Source organism: Mesocricetus auratus, unplaced genomic scaffold, assembly GCF_017639785.1.
Source record: "Mesocricetus auratus isolate SY011 unplaced genomic scaffold, BCM_Maur_2.0 Super-Scaffold_100009, whole genome shotgun sequence".
NCBI classification, from domain to species: Eukaryota; Metazoa; Chordata; class Mammalia; order Rodentia; family Cricetidae; genus Mesocricetus; species Mesocricetus auratus.
The window spans coordinates 69,988,984-70,011,905 of NW_024429193.1; the positions used below are offsets into that span (position 1 = coordinate 69,988,984).

The 22,922-nt window shown below is 44.8% G+C and overlaps 2 long non-coding RNA genes across 2 annotated transcripts; one reads left to right on the forward strand and one right to left on the reverse strand.

Annotated features, from left to right (window-relative positions):
• Positions 1-908: 908 nt before the first annotated feature.
• LOC110342768 lies at positions 909-8,359 on the reverse strand. The gene is made up of 3 exons (XR_002384935.2): positions 8,121-8,359; positions 7,604-7,701; positions 909-2,260 (listed from the first exon to the last, which is right to left on the reverse strand). It is a non-coding gene; the product is annotated as an uncharacterized LOC110342768 (long non-coding RNA).
• A 4,993-nt stretch (positions 8,360-13,352) lies between these two features.
• Positions 13,353-17,204, forward strand: LOC121142226. The gene is made up of 3 exons (XR_005879205.1): positions 13,353-13,562; positions 14,262-14,501; positions 16,873-17,204. It is a non-coding gene; the product is annotated as an uncharacterized LOC121142226 (long non-coding RNA).
• The last annotated feature ends 5,718 nt before the right edge of the window (positions 17,205-22,922 follow it).

Genomic DNA, 22,922 nt, shown 5'->3' on the forward strand with positions numbered 1-22,922 from the left:
GGCATGTCGCGCCCACATGATGGAACTTCGTAAGAGTGTGTTTCTACAGTGTCTATACTGTTGGTTGATTACAGACTCGTCTATCAAGGATCCTAATATTCTGTCAGTTGTTTCTGGAGAGCCATCTAAGTACCTGTGGGAGAGGGCAGGATTGGAAGGGTCAAATCCTCCACAGCCTGTTCAGAAATTCCAAACCCCCTGCTGTGGAGTGCAAGAGGATGGAGTATTTCCAGGACCCCTTGTCCAGGAAGTCTTCAGAGTGGGTCCAAAATCATTGCTTTCATGCTTCTGATGCAACGAAGCCAGGCTTCTCTCTACTCACACCTCTGTCTTTTCTTCCCTTCTCTCTCTTTTCTATTTTAGTCTCTCTTTTGTCTTCTCTCCTCCCTGCCTCCCTCCCTCCCTCCCTCTCTCCCTCCCTTCCTCTGTGAATACACTGCATGTTTGCTCTGGGCTCCAGGGTCACCCACACTTGCTGTACACCAGCCTACAACTGAAGATGCATTCTGTGATTATTTAAGGCAATGGTTGGTGCCTTTTACCATTGATTTCCTAGAGTTATGATTGAAGTGGCATCACTGGATACAGTCTCGAAATCCTTCCCGAAGCCTATTTGTGGACAGTTCTGAAAATTCTCAGCCTTCTATATTTATGTAAGGCACTATTTCAGTGCTATGTCAAAGCAACTGAGACAACACCCTCACTCAGCTAGTCACAGAGAAGACAGACACGTCAGTATAGATGTTTTGCATCGATATTTCAAGGACCACAAGGGTGGTGACTGGAGGGACCACATTGATGAAGTCTGCAGCACTCCATGAGATCAACAATCCTTGCAAAAACAAAACACTTATTTTAGCAAATTCTTCTCTCCCTCTTTCCATATTTCCTCCCTTTCTTTCCCTCCTTCTCTCCCTCAGCCAAGATCCTGGGCTTGCCACCTCTTTTTCAGTTAGAAAAATTTCACCAGCGAAGCACACAAGAGCTGTATGGAGAAGAGTGAAGTTGTCCACTCGACAAAGACAGTTTTTATTAATTGAGGAAGTAACGGAGGAGACTGGGCAGATTTCGGAAGCACCGTACAGACCCTGGTGCTTTTGTTTCCTGTCGAGGCTTCCTTATGCCCTTACCTGAATACAATATGGTTGCCTTCATCAATGATGCTTTTTTTCATTCTCCCCAAAGAGTCACATTTTCTCTATATTTTCCACTAACTTTAATTCTCAGTCATCCCAGTAGATCAGACCCTATATTTCACTCATGTAGCCTCAGTATTATGTGCACTCTTTGGTCTAGTAATTCTCCTAGAGGTATTTATGTATATTCAGGCTCTGATGGTAACCATCAGAGCATCAGAGATGAGTAAGACATTTGCTGAATAAATTATAAACATAGCCAAATTGGAGTATTATACGGTCACTTCTGATAATATGAATGATTAACAATATGAAAATATCTCTGATACATTATTCAGCCAAGAGAAAAAGATTGCTATGAACTGTTGTTTACTGGGCCTGGTGGCACAGCCTACAAGCCCCATGCCACTGCAAATTCAAGACCAACCTTGACAAGTTAGTGAAGCCCTGTCTTGCTATCGAAAGTGACAGGAAGGCAGTGTGACACAGATCAGGGGTGGAGTGCTTGAGCCAGGCCCTGAGAGCAAACTCTCGTGTCACAAGAAATCAAGATGCGTCCTTCCATGTTATTGAAAACACACATAAAACAAAATGAAGCATTATTAGCATATCTTTCAAAGCATAAATAATTTACTGTCTCAGTAACAGGGTTAGAAACGTACTTTTGCGAATCTATTTGATATCTTCAATTCTTCTGTTCAAATGCATTTTTTTCTGATACGTCGCATGACTCGGCATTTATTTTGAGCTTAGATTAAAACGTGATTTCCTACTTCTTAGATATCTTCGGACTAAACTGAAATAGGCATTCTCAGATAAGCCACGAAGGCCATTCGTTGGGCTCAGAGGTAGAGTGGGGAATGGCCGTGCAAGATGAAAGTAGCAGGAGTGGGGTTGGAGGAGGAAGAAGAAGGACGGAGGATAAAGCTGCCAGGACTATCTCTGAGTCACAAAGGCTTCTTCACAAGAAGGGGTGGAGATGTGGTCAGCGTTTCTACAGCGGCAGGAATGATCCGATGATAACAGCAGCCCAGAGACCACACAGTCTGTGCAGGCAAACACTGAGGAGGATGCCAAGAGTCCTGAATGGCCACAGGTTTCCACATGTCTGCAATGGGTGTTACCTGGGGAACAAACAGAACCCGTATTAAGACTCTGATTTCTGGGTCTGGAGAGAGGACTCCCTGGTTGAGAACACTTGCTGTCCTTGCGAAGGACCTGGGTTCAGTTCCCAGCTCCCAAATGATAGCTCACGGCCATTTGGAACTCTAGTTCTAGAGCTCTGACACCCTCCTTTGACCTCCAAGGGCACAAGGCAGGTGTGTGATATATATATATATATAAGTATGGGTGAAACATACACATAAAAAATAAGTCTTTTTTAAAACGTTAAAATGACAGCAATGAAGGGTCAGACTTCTGATGGGACAAGGAGTCTAAACCAACTGAAATTACCAGAGGCTATTGCTAGACAAGCCTAACAACAAATAAAATTAACCAGGGGACATCCACTTACATGTGGAGCTACAATCCTCTTGCTAGGTGTGAGAGTCAGCGTTCTCTGATGGAGGAAGATTTGCGGCAAAACTCCAGACCATCCCCAAAACCCCAGGGGAGGCAGGTGAGTGTCTCTTGGGTTTTCAGGATTATTCTGCCAGGTCTGAAGGAGTTCATTAAAGTGCTATCAAATGTAACCTTACTATGGAACTCAGATTATAGAGAAAATTGTAATGGCTTCTGTAGGTAGACTTTTCTTTTCCACTCACCAGTTCCCAAATAACCAACATGGAGACTCACTATTAATTACAAATGCTCAGCCCATAGTTCAGGCTTATTACTAACTAGCTCTTACAACTTAATTTACATTAATCTACATTCTGCCACATGACATTATCTATCTTCATCTTGCACCCACTGTTTCCTTTTTGTGTCTCATAGGTGACTCCTCTGACTCTGCGTTTCTTCTTCTGAGTGTCCTTAGTCTGGTTCTCCCGCCTAACCTTATTCCGTCCAGCTATTGTCCAGTCAGCTTCTTTATTAAACTATCACAGCGACATATATTTACACAGTGTAAAGGAGTATTCCACAGATTTCTTATGGCACGAAAGATGAAATGGTTTGCCAAGTCCTGCTAGACAGATGAGAGAGTTAAATGGTCTTTGCAAGAGCAATAGAAAACAGAGTCTGGATACTTAATGTAATAAAGATAGTTGCGTCATTTTGGGAAATTGGAAAAGTACCAGAAAAGAAGTTAAAATAACAACAGTGACAAAAAAAGTTTTCAATGGAGAAGTAAAAAATCTCTGTTCCTTGGTATCTAACCCCAATCCTAAATTAACCACAGTGCTTACACTGAGGGGAATATATAGAACATTTAGCCTTGAAGAGAATTCTTGGCAGGATAAGCTGCCAATGTGATTGGCTATGGCGATTGCAATGTGTTTGTTTATTTGTGTCTAAAATCTTTAGTGCGTTGCAAGTCAGCCCTGCTGCCCATACTTGCAGTTTAGATTGACAGCCCTGAGTGCTGCTCAATTCACAGTCATCAAAGACATATTCCTCCAAGCTTAGCATAATCCTTTTGAATGATTGCAACAGCCAATGTTATACTTTAGGAAAATTTTTCAATCATGGAGGAAGAAGATCAAAGGGGTTTTCTGTGATTGTTTTTCTTTTTTGGATAAAAATTCATTTGAAAAGAAAATTAAATTAACCAGGATGTAATACTTTGTTATCTTTTTTATTTGTTTAGTCAATCAGTCAATGAATGGCTACTGTACAGGTTATGTATGTGTCAGGCTCAGTGCTGGGGCTAGGGATAAAGAAAAGAGCCCAGTTTCTGCCCTCTGGAACTTCAAAATCTAACCAGAGGCACATGCCCATAGACATGTGCCCTGATGTCAAACACAATCAGAGGTCATATGGAGCTGATTTTGGCTGTTTCCCCAAATGCAGATTTTTTTGCTTGTTCCACGAGGTCTCTGCTGTCATCATCTCACTATGAATGGATTTCCACTGAAACCTGCCAGATTGCCTTCTCCTTGTCCCTCCTGGCTCACCCTCCACTCTTCTCCACAATGTTCTGCTCTGGAAGCCAGCCTGCCTTGCTTCTGACTTTGCATTGGCTTTAGGCAGCTCAAGATGGTAGTAGATGAGTAAGAGAGGGGGCAATGGGTTTGTGGTGTGTATCCTCCTCTTCCTTCCTGTCTCTTCACCTGTGGTGGTTTGCATAAGAATGCATCCCATAGGCTCATGTACATTTGAATGCTACATCCCCCAGTGAGTGGAACTCTTTGGAAAAGATTTGAAGGCGTGGCCTTGTTGAAATAGGTGTGTCATGGGGGTGGGGCCTCCCTGTCAGCCCAGAACTGCTCTCTCTCTCTGCCTCCTGGCTGTCAGTCAGAATGTAACTCTCAGCTAATGCTCCAGGGCCATGCCTACTTGCTGCCATGCCTCATGCCATGATGGTCATGGACTTAGCCTCTGGAACTATAAGCAGGCCCCCAGTTAGATGTTTCCTTTTATAAGTTGATTTAATCATGATGATTTATGGCAGCAGTAGTAAACCTAACGGAGACATCGCCCTACAAAGACAACATTGACATTGAACTCCACATAATACCCTTCCTGCCCCAGGAGGCTTAGCAGCCCACGAGAGCATGTCGTGGTAATTTGCCAACCCTTTTGGCTTCCTAAACCTAGCTCACACCTTTGTGGGGTATTTTTGTGGTGGTTGTTTTGTTGTGTTGTTTATGGTACTGGAGATGGAACCCATGGCCTTCTGCATGCTAGGCAAGCACCGCAGCCCCACACCTTGGTAAATGACCTCTCCATTACACTCTCCTCCAGTCACCTGCTCGTGTCTTCCACACACAGAGGGTCAAAGGCCTTCTTCATTAAAGGAAATAGTGCAGGATCTGTCTTTGACTAGTTCTGAGGCCAGCATTAACGGAATGCTTAGGAAGTCCTGAAGTAAATCTTCACCACTCCTGCTCCTATAGGTACATGACAGGTCAGCAGGTCACAGGTTTTAAAACCTGCCTATCTGTCTTATTTTACCACCTGGGAAACTATATCCATGCTGCCTCCATCTCATGGCCCAATTCTCAGCCTCCACACAGTCGTGTCCGCACAACTAGAAGCAGTGGCTTCACGCCTTTCAGTTTGGCCTGGTATGAGCTTCTAACAGGCCATGTCAGTAAGCTTGGGAGGTTCTGCTTCGAGTCTCACTGGTTTCCGACAGGGCTGAGTCTTGCGTTCCTTTCCCTGCTGCAGAGTGTGTGTGCATTCTCTCTGAAGCTGTAACCCTATAAGCCACACCCTGTCCAAGGATCCTGACACACATGGGTAGCTGTCCTTAGCTGGGTGCAGTGACAGGGATCTTGTGACTGCCCTCAGCTGCCAGAGCCAACTGCTGGTGTTCCTGGAAAAGCGCCTGCCTACATTCTCTGCTTAGCCTTTATTATGGGCACGTAACCTGTACACGAGGAGGCAGGTCACATCCTCTAAGGCCAGCTGCTGAGTGTACAGAGCTATCCCCAAGACTGCTCCAGGTTCTCACGAGGCTGGGTCAGTAGTCCATTCGGAAAGTAGGAATACATGAATGAATTGGACTGGACAACAAAAGGAGGGAGAGTAGCAACCATTAAGCCTTTAATTCAACTCACTGCATTCTTTTTCACCTTTGAATACACACCTACCATGTCCATCCTTCTTTCCCTCCATGGACACTGTGCTGGTTAGGTTTTGTTGTTGTTGTTTTGGGTTTTTTGTTTGTTTGTTTTGTCAACTTGACACGAGCCATGGTTATTTAGGAGGAGGCAATCTCAGTTGAGAAAATGCCTTCATCAGACTGACTGGTAGGCAAGCCTGTGGAGCAGTTTCTTGATTAATGGTTGATGTGGTAAGGCAGTGACCCCTCTAGGCAGGTGGTCCTAGGATGTGTAAGAAAACTGGTTGAACAAATCCTAGAGAGCAAGTTGGTAAGCAGCATCCCTCCAGGGTCCTTGCCTTGACTTCACTTCATGCTATACACTGAAATAAACCCTTTCCTCCTGTCCCAGTGTGGGTTTTTATTGTTATGAAGGGACACCATGACCATGACAACTCTTATAAAGGAAACATTTAATTATAGTGGCTCACTTACAATTCAGGGGTTCAGTCCATCATTGTGGGAGCATGGCAGCATGCAGGCAGGCATGGTTTTGGAGAAATAGCTCAGTGTCCTACATCTTGCAGGCAACAGAAAGTTGGCTAAGTGTCACACTGAGTGAAGCTTGAGAAAAGACCTCAAAGCCCGCCCCCGCAGTGACACACTTCCTACAGAAGGTATGGCCTATACTAAAGGTGTGTCCTACAGCCTCAAGGTCTGGATTAAAGGCATGTGGCCATCCAGCTTCCTCCACAAGACCATACTTCCTTCAGCAAGACCACACCTCCTAATAGTGCCACTCCCCGTGGTCTTATGGAGGCCAAATACATTCAGACTACCACACCTCTTCAAGACAGTGTTTCATCATAGAAATACAACACCGCCTAGGGCAGATAGGGAAAGCATTTGTGTCTTCACTAATTATATCCAAGGACTTGGTTCTGCTACAATTTTAGAGTTAACATTTACTTTCAAAGATCATAGACCTAAAACCTTCAAACTCACTTCCCAACTCTCACAATTTGGATTGTGCAATACATTCAGTATTTTGATCATCACTGTATAATGAGGATATTTCTATCTTCTCATGAACTATGCAAACTGACCCTGATGTACTGAGACAGATTTAACAAATTCTTTTGAATAAAAACTGCTGATTCCATAGCACTGGTGATAATTTACCGTCCAATTAGCAGATTCTACAGTTTTATTTAATAAACCATTTGGAAAAGTTTTGTGTACTATTTGGGCAATATAATGTGTATCTGAAATGTTCCCAACAGACCTGAAAGTCCCATCACCCACCCATGTTACTATTGGGAGGTGCTGGAGCCTTTAGGAGGTCAGCCTTATGGGAGGAAGTTAGGTCACTGTGGGGGGCGGTGTAGTCCCTTAAAAGAAGTACAGGACCTGCCCCTCCTGTGTCTCTTTCGCTTCCTGGCAGCCAGGACACAAGCAACTTTGTTCACCATAAGATCCTGCCTTACTCCTGCCTTGCCATGGACCCCACAGCATTGAGGGGCAATGACACAGGTACTAAAGCCTCTGAAACCATGGTTCAAAACAGGCCCTTTATGCTTGTTTATCTCGTGGTTTGTTATGGTAGGGGAAAGGCAACTGACACACGGGCATGCCTTTTCCTCTCCCAGTTCTGTGCTTACTTTATTATTCAAAAGCTGAAGACAAAAGGTGAGTACTGAAGAGCTGGGGAGATGGCCCACTTGGTAAAGCACTAGCCATGCACGCATGAGGACCTGAGTTCGGTCCCCAGCACCCACGTCAAAGACTAAGTATGGCTAAGTACGGTTGTAGGAACCTGTAATCCTGGAACCATAGAAGCAGAGGCCCGAGGGTTCCTATGGCTTTCTGGCCAGCCAGTCCGAATCAGTGCAGCCCCAGGTTAAATGAGAGACCCTGAAAGAAACAAAAAAAAAAAGAGGAGCATTTGAGGAAGACACCCAACACTGATCCCCACCCTCCTCATGCACCTGCATTTTGTGCCTGCACACATGCACATATACATACATACGTACATACACACACATACACACATACACGCACACACGCACACACACACACACACACACACACACACACACACACACGGCTTCCTGCCAATCAATTCACAAGCTGAGTAGGGCAACAATGTTAGATGTTAGTCTGAAGAGTTCACAGCCTATTAAAAACATTAACATGGTTTTACAGCTTCCCCCCTGAGATGGTAATAATTGCTTTATAAGTGGGAAACTGTCCTTAGAGTGAACATGTCAGAAATAGCCAATTGGAAGAAAGAAGAGACAGAGAAACGCGACTCCTGATTCGGATTCCATTACTTTAATCGCCGAGCAGCACTCAGGTTCCGCTAAAGAGATATAATGGCGCGTTTGACAGGTGCCTTCACATCGAGATCAGATAGGAGCCTCACAGTCCCATGGTGAGTGTTTCTTCCTTTCTGTGGAGGATGTCACTCAAAATCTCTGCTCTCCTTTCCTTCCCTTTCACTGCTCTGGCGGTTCGGAGTCAGCTCCAACCTGTGGATACTCAACGCTCTCCTCAGGTGAACCTTGCCTTACAGATAACACCTGGATAGGAATGGCATGGAAATCATTGAAGTTGCATTCCAAAGGCGCCATAGTCCTCACACTGTTCAAAGCAACACTTGGGTAAACGCTTTTGAGCAGCAGAGCACCCCTTTTGTAAAGTAAACAATATGAGCCCAGATAAAGCCTCCAATTTATCTAATTTTAGATTTTTGCATATTGGGTTTCATTAAAGCAGAACATATCTGTAAATGAAAATATTTTAAGCCTCAGCCCTTTGCCCATCATAATGGTTTTTAAAATCTCATTACAATAAACCATTAGTGTGAATAATTAAATACCCCCAAAATTGCTTTCCACAATGTATTTAAATATCTGATTTAAAAAGAAAAAACACAAATGCCTTGTTCAAGCTTCTATTTCAATCTTGTTCTAAAACTGCAAACAATGCATGCACAATGCAGGGGGAGGCAGCATTGACAAGAGAGGTCACTTCTGACTTTTAGGACACCAAAAGTCAGGCGGGAACGCTCCAACCTCAAGGGTATGAACTCAAGAGTTCAGAGTGTCACTCTTACAATCACATCATTCTGCACAGGGATGGAAGCCTGCAGTGTGAAGAGCCACGCATGTCACCTGGGTTCCAAGCAGAGGCCAGAATTCAAACTCTCGTCTCTACGTTGAGTTGCATTTACCCCCTCCGCCCACTATTGGCTGGGCCAAACTGTCTCTATTGGGATATTTTTGAACAACAAAGGCAGAATTTTATTTGGTTTGGGGAATTATCTCTCTACCACATGGAAATTAAAACAGGAAGAGGGTGGTGGTATTTCAAGGTGACTTGAGAATGGTTCATAGGACCAGGGAGAGAGCTGTGTCTCACCTGGCCCCTCACCACCCCTCACTCTTCCTTCTTATTTCTAAATATATCTGCACAACTTCTTTTGCATTTAGGCATCTTTATGGGTTCCATCCGTTCATTATGCTCTGTGGGAAATGCGAGAGACACTGACTTAGTTCTTGCTCTGGAGTAGTCTGTAGTCTTGTGGTGAGCATGTGTGCGTGTGTGCGTGCATGTGTGTGAACACTCTACTGCTGAACTGTTCCCAGCTCCTGCAGGCTGATTCTAGGGAGCAACTCAAGAATGTATACAAATGACTGAGCAGAAATTCTCTTCTAGAACAGGCCCAGCTGCCTTTGTGCAAACAGGTCCAGCTAGCCACGCTGTCATAGAGATGTGGAGAAGACAGCTGGCCATGCTGCTTGTCCCCAACACTTTATGTCATCTCCAGGATGTCCTATAGCCAAAGTCTCTTCACTCCAGTGGCTAAAGAAAGCCACAAATCAAAGGCCAGACCCAACATGGGGTTGGTCATTCATATCTCACTTGTCACTCCAAAGACCTGAATTACCCAGCATGAGTGAAGCCATAGCCCATGGCTGTTTACCTTCCCATTTAAAGCCATGGTCTGCCTTCTGTTCCATATACTGTACTGAACTTCGGCTAAATCTAGTGCTACACTTGGTTCCAGGACGTCCCTCAAAAGCCATGCTTTAAGGACTTGGTCACTTGCTTTTGGAAGTGGTGGGAATTTCAGGAGATGGGTCTAGAGACAGGAAATTAGGCTATTGGGGGTGTGACCTTGAAGTGGATATTGGGGTCTCTCCCCCTCTCCCCTCTCCTCTTCTGCATCTCTTCTACCTGGTCACTGTGAGGTGAACAGTTTTTTTTTTTTAAATATGTACTCCTGTCATGATGTCCTGCTTCACCACAGCCACAGAAGAAATGGGGCCAACCAGCCATGAATCCTCTGAAACCATGACCCCAAACCTTTCCTCATTATAAATTGGTTACCTCAACTGTTTTATTACAGTAACAGTGGGGACATTGATGAGATTTCACCTAACCTATATGCTCATTATGAAAAGTTTACTGAAGAGTGCTGGTCTCATGGAGCTTCAGAATAAATCAACAATTATTACTCTTGTAGACCATCACCTCACAGAATAGTAGTTGGCACGTCCTGTTCAGTGCACATGGCTGCACACATTCCTTGTGGCCTTGAGACATTTCCCTTCAGAAGACAAGCTTTCCAAATGTTTTAGGTCAGGCATTAAATTTGTTCAGCTGTTGTGTTTAGCTCAAAGCAGAAACAAGCTTGCCATGAATATTCCAGAAAAGTTTATTTGGGTTCAGTGAAGTTTTATTCTTCACTCACGGCTGGCCCTTAGAACTAATAAAAAAAAACTCTCAGTTATACTGAAAATTAGGGTGGGATGTCATGCAGTTGGTAATCATTAATGACAACTAATGGTTGGTACTTATTAATGACATTTGTGAGAGTAGGATAAAAATAATAATTATAATAATGTGAAGTGTCATGAGCAAACAGTAATTGCAATGATGATTGCCGTTACAATAATGAGTGAGAAAATGATTGGAGTTATTAAATCAGGGAGGATGGAGGAAGCCTGTGTACATGAGAGTGGAGGGTTGCCACAGGAAAACAAGAGTCCCTCTTAGTTGAGGCCTCACTGTGTGCCTGGCACTATGCCAAACACGGAGCATACATCTCCCCATTCAATTCTCAGCAAGTCTGAGAGTGGATGCACTTGGTAGTGTTATCCCTACTCTGCTAATGAGAAAATGGAGGCTTGACCAGAGTAAGGGAACAGCTGGCAAGTGGTACAAAGGGAATCTAAACTATTTTGTGGGCTGGCTAACACCAAAGCCCGGGTTCTTAGCTAGCTAGCATTCTGTGTGAACTGAAAGCCACTGGGCATACTCCGTTATCCGAAACAACAGTGGCACCTGCACAGCTGCCACGTGCTTTGACGGATTTGCCTGGCGAGTCCTCCCAGACACAAGGGTCCCAGCTGCATCCAAAACGTCCCACAGGCCAGTGTCTGGAAGATGCTTAGGGATAGGCCTGCGGAGATCCCAATGGAGACCACTGAGAAGAGGAACAGGTGGGGCTGTGTGCTTCGGAGAAAGGGAGTGGATTGTACTTCTCTTTGGGTTAGGTTTGAAGTGTAGCAATCATGGACCTCATAGAATTAGAGCTGTGATCTAAACCTGTAGACAAATGGCAAAACTCACTGCTCGTCACTGACCACATCTTGATGCTTGGAAAAGGCCATGCATTTGCACATGCTCGTGCGTCCCTAAGACTGTGAGAGACAGCTGCCATACATTGTGAAAGTATCTATTTAAAAATCAAGGTTTCAGGTCCTTTGCTGATTAGCTTTCAAGTCACTCCCCTGGTTCCTGAGTCAGAAAGACAGCCACTGCTTTTTGTCCTGTGTTTGGCAATGGGATGATAGAATTGTTGGGTAGTATTTTATCTAACCTGGACTTGCATGTATATCAAGAGTCATCGATTTTGCAGTGAATTATAAGAAAACCATCTACCTTTAATCCTAAGCCTGGCAGTAAGTATTATTTAATGCTTGATGACTCTGCAGGCACTTCAGGATTTCATAGCACCTTGGTGCCATCATTAAGATCATCACTTGTCACTGAAAAGGAAGACTATAGCCACTTGAGCATCAGACTTAAGCCTTTGGATAAGTAGGAGACCTCACTACTGACTTAGAAAAATGATCAACAGTAGCTGATAAGAGCGCAGGGTGGCTGCGAGTTTACTTTAGTGCAGATGCATCCAGACCTTTGTCACTGAGGGCCCAGTGATGCATCTGTCCCCCTCGTGAGAGTCCAGCTATGCTTCCGAAGGAGTTGTGGAAGTTAGTCAGGCTCAGCCCTCTGGGCCAGTTCTCAGCATTTTCAGCTCTGATGGAACTTGGAATTCTTTTCCAGAAGAGTTTGTTTCTAAACTAAAACATGGGACCTGAGTAAAATAATGTTCAGGGCCCAGAGAGATCAGTAAATTGGTCAAGTGCGTGCTTTACAAGCATGTGAACCTGAGTTTGATCCCCAGAACCCATGTTAAAATCAAACAAGCAAACTGCATGAGCAGGTGTGTAATCTCAGGAGTAGAGAGACAGAGACACATTGTCCTCTCACCTTCACACACACACAGATCACACACACACACACATACTCACTCATGCATGCACGCTCACACACGCACGATGTCTAGCTGGTGACCCAGAAGAAAGGGAAGTCGTCTCTTTGGGTCCTAATGTATGTCTATGTGGAGTGAGTTGACCCAGGGAACCAAGCAAGAGAATGTAGCAAAGGTAATTCACATGGGCATTTAGACAAAAGAGTACCCATGCAGCATCACGACTAGAGGTCAGGAACACAGAGACAGCCATGCCATGGGCTTCCGCTAGTCAGTGGGGGAAGTGTTGATAGGAACACATCTTTGTAGAAATGCAACGGTTTCGCTGCGGCATCTTATCCATTTATTCTGTGTTGAACTCCTCTAAGGTAGACAGGGCAGGAATGAGGTGGTTAAGACAATGGAAACAAAGAGTCTCCTAAACTCAGGAAAGCTCAGGTACACAGTGCAGGAATGTGCTGCCAGGCTCAACTGGCGGAAAGAACAGAGCATGTCTGAAAAAAGTTCTCATTAGCAGTCCCTACCTGGTACAACATCATGCATTTTGCTGGCCCTTCTCTCCCTTATCTCCGCGAGGAACACTTTCATCAAAACTGAGTATATGGTACTTAAGAGTTCTCCTGACACTGCTTCTTCACTCCAAATAGAGTCATAATCCTTAGCATGTAACTTCGAAATCCTTTACACAATAACCAATTGCTTCTCCAAAGAGGATTGTGACTTCAGATGGAGACTAAGCTGCTGTTGGAAATTAACTCTCCAGAAATGAAAGTCCTGTTTTGTGTGCCTGGAGACAAGGAAAAAAAATCGGGAGGCCATCACACAAATGCTGAAGCATCCTTTATGCTGCCTGTGGAATTCCAGGGCCAGGAGGTCCCTAACCAGGTTGCTCTGTTCTCAATGCTCTGCAGCGGGAGGGGATGGGTGGGACACATTTTCTCAAGGTGTTTGGCCCCTTTCCGCAGATGATTTAGGGAGACTCTGGCTCTCCGGGACTTCTTTAATTCCTAGTCTGAAATAATACCCAGCGGTATTATTATCTTTCCCCTTTGAATTTCTTACACAATAGCTGCATCTTAAAAAGAATTTCTACTTTTTTAATTTTTGAACTTCAGAAGGGAGCGCGGCATCTCGGAAGTAAGAAGAACCCTGTGCATCTCCATTGGCTTGGAGGAAAGAAAACAGCTCTTTGACAAGTGCACTTACACAGGTAATGTATTTGTCCACTAAAAACACACCACAGCAGGTGAACCGAGTCCTGAGCTTTGGTGTTACAGGGGCACCCATTAAAAGTGGGTAAACAGCATGGTGGCTGAAGCCACAGTTCTGAGTCCTGGCAACACTCATGGGTAAGATTGAGCAGGTCATGACACCCACCTGGTCTTGGCTTTCTGCATCTGGACCATGAGGTATGGGATAAGATTGTTCCTACCACCTTGCAAAGGATGTGCATGTACTTTGTAAGTGGTATAATTAAATTCTTGCACAAAACAAGGTACTCAGGTACACGAGAAATGTCTCAACATGTTACATGTGCCAGCACTGTGGGATCCCAGGTCAGTGCTCCTGCAGGGCATGGCTATCTGTGCACAGCCGAAGTCATTTAAGCCAATAGTTTCAATTGTGGTAGCCACCTGGGTGAGACTACCAGCTTCAATCTCAGGGTGAGGCACAGGGGTAAATGACTGGAGGGATCACCTCAGGAGATGACTCAAGAGAAGGCGAAGAAAGAGGTACAACCAAGACATATATTGCTGAAGTCTGGATGCAACCTGATATCACATCTTTCCTGGAGTTAGCTAACAGCAAGATTCTGAAAAGGGCTGACACGTGCCTGCTTTGGTGATCAGCCTTCGGCTTTGCCCACTGAAGGTGGAATGGAAGGTCACCTATCCTTTGCCATTTTCAGATGGCGTGACTGTGCCAGCAAAAAGTGAATTCTCTGAGAGGGCAGGTGGGAGCTGTTACAGCCAATTCTCAAGGTCACCCTGGAGTGTGTGGAGCTGCCCCACATGAGCCGCCAAGAGCACATACTACTGCAAGGGAAACGTAGCATCAAGAGGCTGCTATAGTTTGAGCCCTGCGTATATCATGCGTTAGAACTCCACCCCCCTATGCAATAGTGTTGGAAAGTTGGACCCAATAGGAGGTAAGTAGGCAACACAATCTCCTCTCTCTGACATGGCTTAATGTTTTCTTAGTGGAAGAAGTTGACATCTTGAGAGCTGGTTTATTGTAAACGCAAGTTCAGCCCTACTATGCTTGCCTTCTCTGCCTTCTGACACATAAGATACTGTCACAAGATCCTCAACAGGTTCTTGGTCTTCCTGACCTCTGTAATTCTGAACAGAATCAAAACTCTGTTCTTTATGAATCCCTCAGTCTCAGATATTCTGTTATAGCAACCCAAAACACCTGACAAGAGAGCAAGAAAACTGGCCCCATACCTCTCTCCTGACTGACTCCCCTCATGTTCTCTCTTTGCCTGCTAACTCTTATTGCTTTCGCTGTAAGACTTCCAAAACAGCCTTCATTCACTCTTCCAGATTAGCTGAGTCCCTCTGGATGCTGCCTTGACCTCCGGTGCCTGTCTGTAAAGGCACTTACCAGAATAACTAAATAAACAGTATCTCTGCAGTCCACCACACCATAAGCCCTGGGAAGTCAGGGAATGTATGTTCCATTCTCTGTCTTGAAGTCGTGCTGCCTTGGAACACGGGACCTCTGGGATCTCTAATACAGGGAAACTATTACACACCATTGGGTGGCTCGACGCTGTCATGTTCACAACTGCTGCCAGGAGCTTAAAAGGCAATCCAAACTCTGTCATCTTTCCACCCTGAGCAATCCTTTCTTGCTTCTGGGTACTGTCTGTCTGTGTGACCTCTTAGGAAGCCAATCCCAGCAGTCATCATCTTGCTACTTTTGTGTCACCCCCCCCAGACCCCATCCCACCAATGATTACCTTGCTACCTGGAACATAGGGCCTCTGGAGCCTGAAGTCAGAGCAGTAAAACTGTATATAGTGTTCCTGTTCTTTATTTTTAAAATGTGTCTTTTGGGCTTAAGGAAGTGCTCATTTACAGAGTTTTGCAAGTTTTAGCAGCCAGACTATCTTTTTACCCTTAGACCCTTCATGAAGGAAACCCTCTAATCACACATTCCTTAGAATTGTGTTTCCAGGCTGTGGAGTGCCAATCATCTTAATTTCTTCTTACACAAGCATCTCATTTCCTTGATCACTTCTCTGAGGCCCTCTCCATCCCTTCCAGCTTTCTTGAGGACACGCCCAAATTCAGCCAGGTTTAGGTAATCTCTCTGTAATGCTCTCCTTAGCACAGATTTTATAGCTATTGCTCCCGACTCTATGCTCTCTCCTCCAGCTCTGAGCCCCATCCCCAGCTTGTAAACTGTGTTCTCCTGTTACCATCCCTTTGCCCAATATCAGATGGCCCTCCAGATGTCCTTAACCTTGATGTGTCCTCCCAGGCTTTCTGGGTCTATTTGCTCTTTCTTCAATACCCTTGTTCCTTAAATCCTGGCAAACATGCTTTCAAACTTACCCCTTCCTTCTCCTCTCTCTCATCCTCTCTTTTGTCAGACTAATTGAGGACAGGAGAGCTGTTGCCAGACAATACCTCAATATTCAGTGAGTTAACATAACACGCAGGTCTTACTTTCTCAGAATCTGGTAAAGGTTGGGTGGTCCTCCCTGGTTTTGAAGCTATGCTCTCTAGAACTTGTGGCCAGGTTGGTCAGGGCTAGAGGTGATGGAGAAGACATCTTGACCCTGACTGACCTCCACCAGAAATGCACACCCACACTGCCTCATAGCCCTCATGCTTGAGTGGCAAGCACTTTACCCACTGATCTATCCTCCCAGACCAAACATCTCTTCTTCTTCAGGCCCTTGGGGTCATTAGATATGAGTCAGTGGATAGCAGAAATCTAGTTTACCAGGAATTCAGTGTGTGATGGTTGCTTTGCTGGTGATCAAGATTCCATAGTCCCATTGCATGAGGACATTTTAGGTAACTTTTCTTCTTTATTCTCTCATAAAATGCATCCCAACCACAGTTTCCCCTCCCTCCACTCTCCCCAGTTCTGTCCCCCCACCACACATACTTCCCCTTGACCTCAGACCTACTGCTCCTCCATTTTCCTTCAGAAAAGAGAGGTACCCTAGGGATATCAACATGGTGTAACAAGATACAAGAAGATCAGCACACGCCCTCATGTCAGGGCTGGGCAAGGCAACCCAGTAGGAGGAAAAAGGTCTCAAGAGCAGGCGAAAGCTTCAGCTACACCCCCACATTCACTGTTAGAAGTCCCACAGAAGCACCAAGCTGACAGACATAACATACACGCAGAGGACCTGCATAGACCCGTGCAGGTTCTGTAATTGGCATTTCAGTCTCCGTGAGCTCCTATGATTCGGGCTTAGTTGATTCTGTGGGCCATTTTCTCCTGGTGTCCTTGACCCCTCTGACTCCTATAATTCTTCTTCTCCCTCTTCTGAGGAGTTCCCAGCACTCCAAGAGGAGAGACCTGATGGAGATCTCTCTCTCCACCTACTGTTTGGCTGTGGGTATCTGCTGCATCTGCTCCCATCAGCTGCCGGAAGGAAGCCTCTCTGATGATGGAACCTGTCCTGCTATCTTCTGTAACCAGGCAACTTCCAGGGTGGGACTGGGACACCAACCCAGCCACAAAACCTGAGCTGGGGTCATGGAAGTGCAGAACTTGTGAGAGTGGCCAACCAATGACTGGTCTAATTTGAAGCCCATGCCATGAAAGGGAGCTCATGTCGAACACTGCCCAAATGACCAGGAGCTAAATAATCCAGAGACTTAAGGAAAAAAAATTAATAAAGTGATTCCTAATAATATTCTGCTATACTCATAGATCGTTAATTCTTCTTTTTAAAACCATATTTTAGAAAAACAAAAGTCAGGGAGTTGGAAATATGGCCCAATGTTTAAGAATTCATACGACTCTAGAAGAGGATCCACCCTAGATCAGCTCCCAGAACCCACAGCAGGCAGCTCACAACGACCTGTAACTCCACTCCAGGGGATCTGCCGCCGTCTTCTGGACTCTGATGGCACCTCCACACATGTGTTTGTGCGCACGCACGCACGCATGCATGCACGCACGCACGCATGCATGCGCGCGTGCACGTGTGCACACACATACATGCATAACTTGAAAATATAAAATAGATCTTTATAAAAACAAAGCCCAGGGATGGGTAAGAGATGCACAATAGATCTCTCTCCATCATGTCCAGACCTGCATTTCACCTGGATTTCATTCATTCGGGTCTCTCACTTCATTCCCCAGTCCTGTCCAGACACAATGCTAAGCCCTGTGGATAGAGACAGGACTTAGGCAGAGCTTTAAGAAGACTGAAGTGAGGCAATCTACCCAAGTGAGTGCTCTAGTGAGCATCTAATTGTTTTCTACTCACAAACTAGGTGATTCTTCACCTAAGGTAAAGGCCAGACAGCCCTGAGTCACGAGTGGCACATGGTGTCCCTGAAGGCTGAGTCGACATCTACCTAAGGAAAGGTAGCCAGTGTGAACCTCACTCACATATCTGGTTGCAGACCCTCGTGCTATAGTATGGCTATTGCAACTACTCAGTGTATTTATGTGCTCTGTCATTTATTTTTAACCAAATTAATCCACCTAAGGTGGAATGTTAGGTTAAAATATTTTTTCCTGAAGTAAATTATACATTGAAGATAATACCAATAATTAGGGTGAACTTTTAAATTTTCATTCAAACAGGGGCTCCCGTTTAAGGTAAGAGGGCACTATTAATTACTGTGCCGGGAAACAGACTTGACCTGGAAATGTCCTAAGCAAATGGGAACATGTGCTCACTCTGTTGATAACACAGGCAGACGCAATCGATAAGAGAGACAACGCTGCTACATCCAGTCTAGGCCAGAGCTTTGGTCTCCTTAAAGCAGGGAATTATGGGAATCTCAGTCTCCAAATACATTTTTCATATTCTCTATAATATGGCTATCTTACTTTTATAATAAAAATTCCAAATAAAAACAAATAAAATATTTCTTTAATTCAATTTAATTGAAATCCAGAAATAATTGTTCTCATTAGGTATCTAGACCTTGGAAGTACTAGGGGTAATTTAGATCAGATTGGAAAAATTCGAAAATGGTTATTAGCATATACCAGTTCCTCTAAATAGAAATTTGCTCTTTCTCAATGACCAGCCACATTTTCTGGGGCACATCTAATTTTGCCCTACTTCTCAATTTCCTAGAATACCCTCCAGGGTCAGGTCAGAGTAGCTGTCAGAAATGCCTAATGTCAAGACACGTGTATTGCATTCTAAACATATAAAATATACATGCTTACACACACACACACACACATACACACACATATATTCATATAGGTTTCTAGTTGTCAAATGGACTTTAAACATTTTTTCTGTCGGTGCAGCTTCTTAGGGTATGCTGGGAAAAGAAAGAACAGTAAATTACCGGCAGTGGTTGGAGTAGACACTGCTGTTTGCTCTTACAGCCATCAAAACAGAAACCCAATTTGCATACGATGATGAATATTCTTCACTTAACCGGCTAATGCTTTAAAGTAATGAGAAAAGGAGCTGGCTGGCTGGGTGGGTAGATGGACCTCCTACAAAATTACCAACCAACCTGAGTTCCACAGCTGAGTCAAGAGGGCTGGGGAGACGCAAAGGTCCTTGTCGAGCAAGTGGACACTCTCCGTCACCAACTCCCCTTACCTTCTCCAGCCAGCTAATTGAGCAGCGAGTTTTATTGCTTTCATCATTTATGTCATATATTTTTATCTTTCTCCCACTTAGGTCTCCCTGGTCCGTGAAGGGCAGTTTTTACATGCAGCCCTGTTGAAATTTGCTGGACTACCTCCACAGACTGTGGGTCTGGAGGACTCATTGCTGGTGCCTCTCCCGACACGGTTCTGTAGAAAAGCAAAAACCACACTTTCGCCCTATGTTTCTAGTAGAGAAACCCCACAGCATTCAGCTGCTGTTGGATAGAGAGATAAACAGGCAAGGCAGGGAGGCTTACAGCACTGAACTCTCTGTTTCTGCTCAGAAGTTGCTTGCTTATTTGTTTTTGCCTTAAGATCGCATCAATGAAGCCCAGCGGTGGTGGTGCACGCCTTTAATTCCAGCACTCGGGAGGCAGAGGCAGGTGGATCTCTGTGGTTCGAGGCCAGCCTGGTCTACAAGAGCTAGTTTCAGGACAGCCTCCAAATCCACAGAGAAACCCTGTCTCGAAAAACAAAAAACAACAAAAAAAAAAAAATCGCATCAATGAGGAGATAAGCATTCAAGGATTCGAATTTTCTGGAGGTACAGAATAAGCACCACAAACGCTCTGTTTATCCAAGTGGGTTTGAGGGTCACGTGGGAGGGGAGGTGTGCGTGCGATAAATATCCCCATTCCAGCTTGGAAGAGAGAACACGGCAGTGTAGGAAGGAGCCACTGCAAACCTCGGTCGTCAGTTCCGATCGCAGAACGAACCAGAGCCAGGACAAAATAATACAGAGAAATCAGGTGTCCTAGGACTGCTGAGTTTAGCTTTTCCCCTGGCGCCACCTGAGCAAAAGGGCTTCCAGGGAGCCCAGAGGCCTCCAAGCCTGAGTCGGAATCGGGTTAAGTAAACAGTGCTTTCTCTTCCCTCAGCAGGGTCATGGATGCATCTCTTCACTTTTTCAAAACATGGAAGTTCTATTGATTTAGTGCTCATCACTTGGCAGCGTGATTTATGGCCCAGAAAATGTCTGACGGGATTAGGAGGCTTCTGAAGGCTCTGGGTCACCACCACAGTGAAGAGCTACAGAGGGACTTTCCTCATCTGCAGATAAGCCCCTGCAAAACCTCCTCCCTGTCATTGTCCACCTCTGCTTTGCCTGAGACCTCCTTTAGATAGATCGTGGGGCAAATTTAAACTTCAGTCTTGGCCGCTTGCATTGCAAATGGCTGTCTCCCTGGAACCGAGGTCCCACGACCTCTGTCTTGTTCTGCCTTCTGGTGGCGGCCCCAATCCTTTCCAAAGATGTGTGAGTTTTAGTAGTTCAGCTTCTGCTTAATTCAGCAAACATTTACTACACACGTAATCTAGACCTGCGCTGCCGCGATATATTTATGAAGTTGACAAAGATGAACACATTAAAACTAATTTTTCCTTTAAAGACCTAGAAGTACCGAGGCGTTTCATAGACATATGTGGCTGTCTTCAGAATTTATGCGGCCTTCCGCGGTATCGTGTGTCAGTGGGAGGAGTTATACACCCAAACTGCTTCGCCTAGCCGGCAAGCATGCAGCTGGAGTCACGTGCTCGATTTTCCTTGGCTCCTAAGGGCAAGCAGTGAATTTCCGCAGCGTTTGTGAACTTCTCTCTCTCTTCCGCTCTCCTGTCTGAGTAGGGTGAGGATGAGTCAGTGAAGCAGTTCAGGAAAACACACATGGGAAATAACAAGGTTCCCCGCAGCCTGGGTCCCTGACTGAATACGCAGAGGGATGCCTGTGACTCCCTGGTCCCGTACTGCAGTCACGTCAAGAAGAAACAAGCTTGGATACAAACTGAAGATTAATTAATAAGTGCATTAAAATTTTTAAGTTAATTTTAAAATGTAAAAAAAAAAGCAGCTCTTAAGATCTGTTTTCCTCTTACATAAATAATTTCAGTTTTTCACACTTTTATTTTTCAGGGTCAAAAAGAAATAAGTTGGTTTTTTTGGGACAGTAAATAAATATACTCGTCAAGTCTATTAACTGTAGCAGTTTGAGTAACCTAACATGTAGGAAGAAATCCATTGATTCCTGTGAATCGAAAATAGGGACGGGGAGAAGCATGGCCACAAAACTGTATGACTGTAGAGACGTTAGAACAGGCAAAGGAATCCTCTTAAGTTCAAATCTGTGTTCTGGATATGTTAACACGCATTTGAAGTTAAATAACATGGGATAGAATTGGGTTAGACAAAACTTGGCACACTTCTTTTTTCCAGAAGTTTCTGAGACCTATGGTATTCCGGTATGCACTACATGAAAGCTGCTTAAAACTGCCCAACTACCCAAGGCAAGCTGTATCCATTGCTTGACTCCCTTAGGTCTTGGTATTGAAGGATAATCCTATTTTGGAAATAACAAAGCCTTGGAGAAGTGGGGTCTCAAGAGTCATTTTTAGGTCACTAGAGTTATGTTCTTAAAGGGAATTATGGAGTCCTAGTCCCTTTCCCTGTCTCTCGTGTTCTAGCCAGTAAGGTTTCATTCCATCTACCATTTGGGTTTTTTTCTCCATACTGTTGCTTGCCACAAGCCCAAAGCAATTGGACCAATGGATCGAGGACTAGAACCTCCAAGACCGTGAGCCAAAAGAAACCTTTCTCTGTATAAGTGTATTATCCTGGGCAATTTGGCACACTTATGGAAATCTGACTCCCACAGACTATTAGAAATAAAAGCCAAAACTCTATCAAGACCCACGAGAACTCACATGATCTATGCTGTCTTTTCTCTGACCTTCCAGCCTGCCACAACTCAGAAGAGTTCAGACATTGGATGATTTCCCCGTCACTACATTGCCAGCACTCAGTGCATAACTTTTTAAAGCATTTCTCAAATTTCGTTGATAGAAGAATTCCAATTTGAAGAACAGCCAAGTCATACATTTTAGAAAAAAAATCATACTGGAAAGAAAGCCCTAGAACTTGCCTGTGACTTCATAGGGATTCGAGGCATGGGGAGATTCAGAGACTTGTGACTCACACTTCAGCCCACCTAAGACAAGGACATACCTTTTGTTGCTGTGTAGAAGACTTTGAGGACAGGGACAGATATGGATTTTCGGAGAGCAGAGCACAGAATCAGCCATTTCTGGACTACACCACTTGTCTCAACTGCAGAAATATTGGTTATTGGCTGTTTTGCCAAGTTTAAGAACCCCCAATGGGTTTAGTAGCCAAGTGTCAACAGCACTTAGCTGATTTAATCTCCCAGAATTTATCAAAGATCTGACCTATCATTTGGTTCTGCACCAATTTAGTTATTATCGATTGCTTTCCTAGTCAAAATAGAGAGTGGATTGTGTTAAACCTGGGTGAGCCCCCACTTTCCTTGTTGACTTCCCATGGCCTCTTCCAGGGCACAAATAGATAGTGCTCACCATTCACACCCACTGTCCTAGGGGTACTGGCGTCTACTGGGAGGACTAGTGAGTGTCCTCCTTCTCATGACCATCACGGATGCCAAGAATCACCTTCCTGGAGGCTTTGCCTGCCACACGTCCCTCCACAGCAGCCCCTCATGAGGCAGGCACTGTGGTCAAAAGAAGTGAGCAGAGCGGTTAATCATGCGCACTCCCCTCTGCTCACAAACAGTGCAAATGGGGCAGAAGTCATCACTTGCTCTTGGAGACACAAAGGTTAAGTGCTTTGTCCTACCTACAAATCAAAGCAACGACAGAGCCTGGGACAGAACCAGGAGAACTGACAGGAGTCTTTTCCTTCCCTCTCCAAAGAAGTGTTGGCTGGTGAAAACAC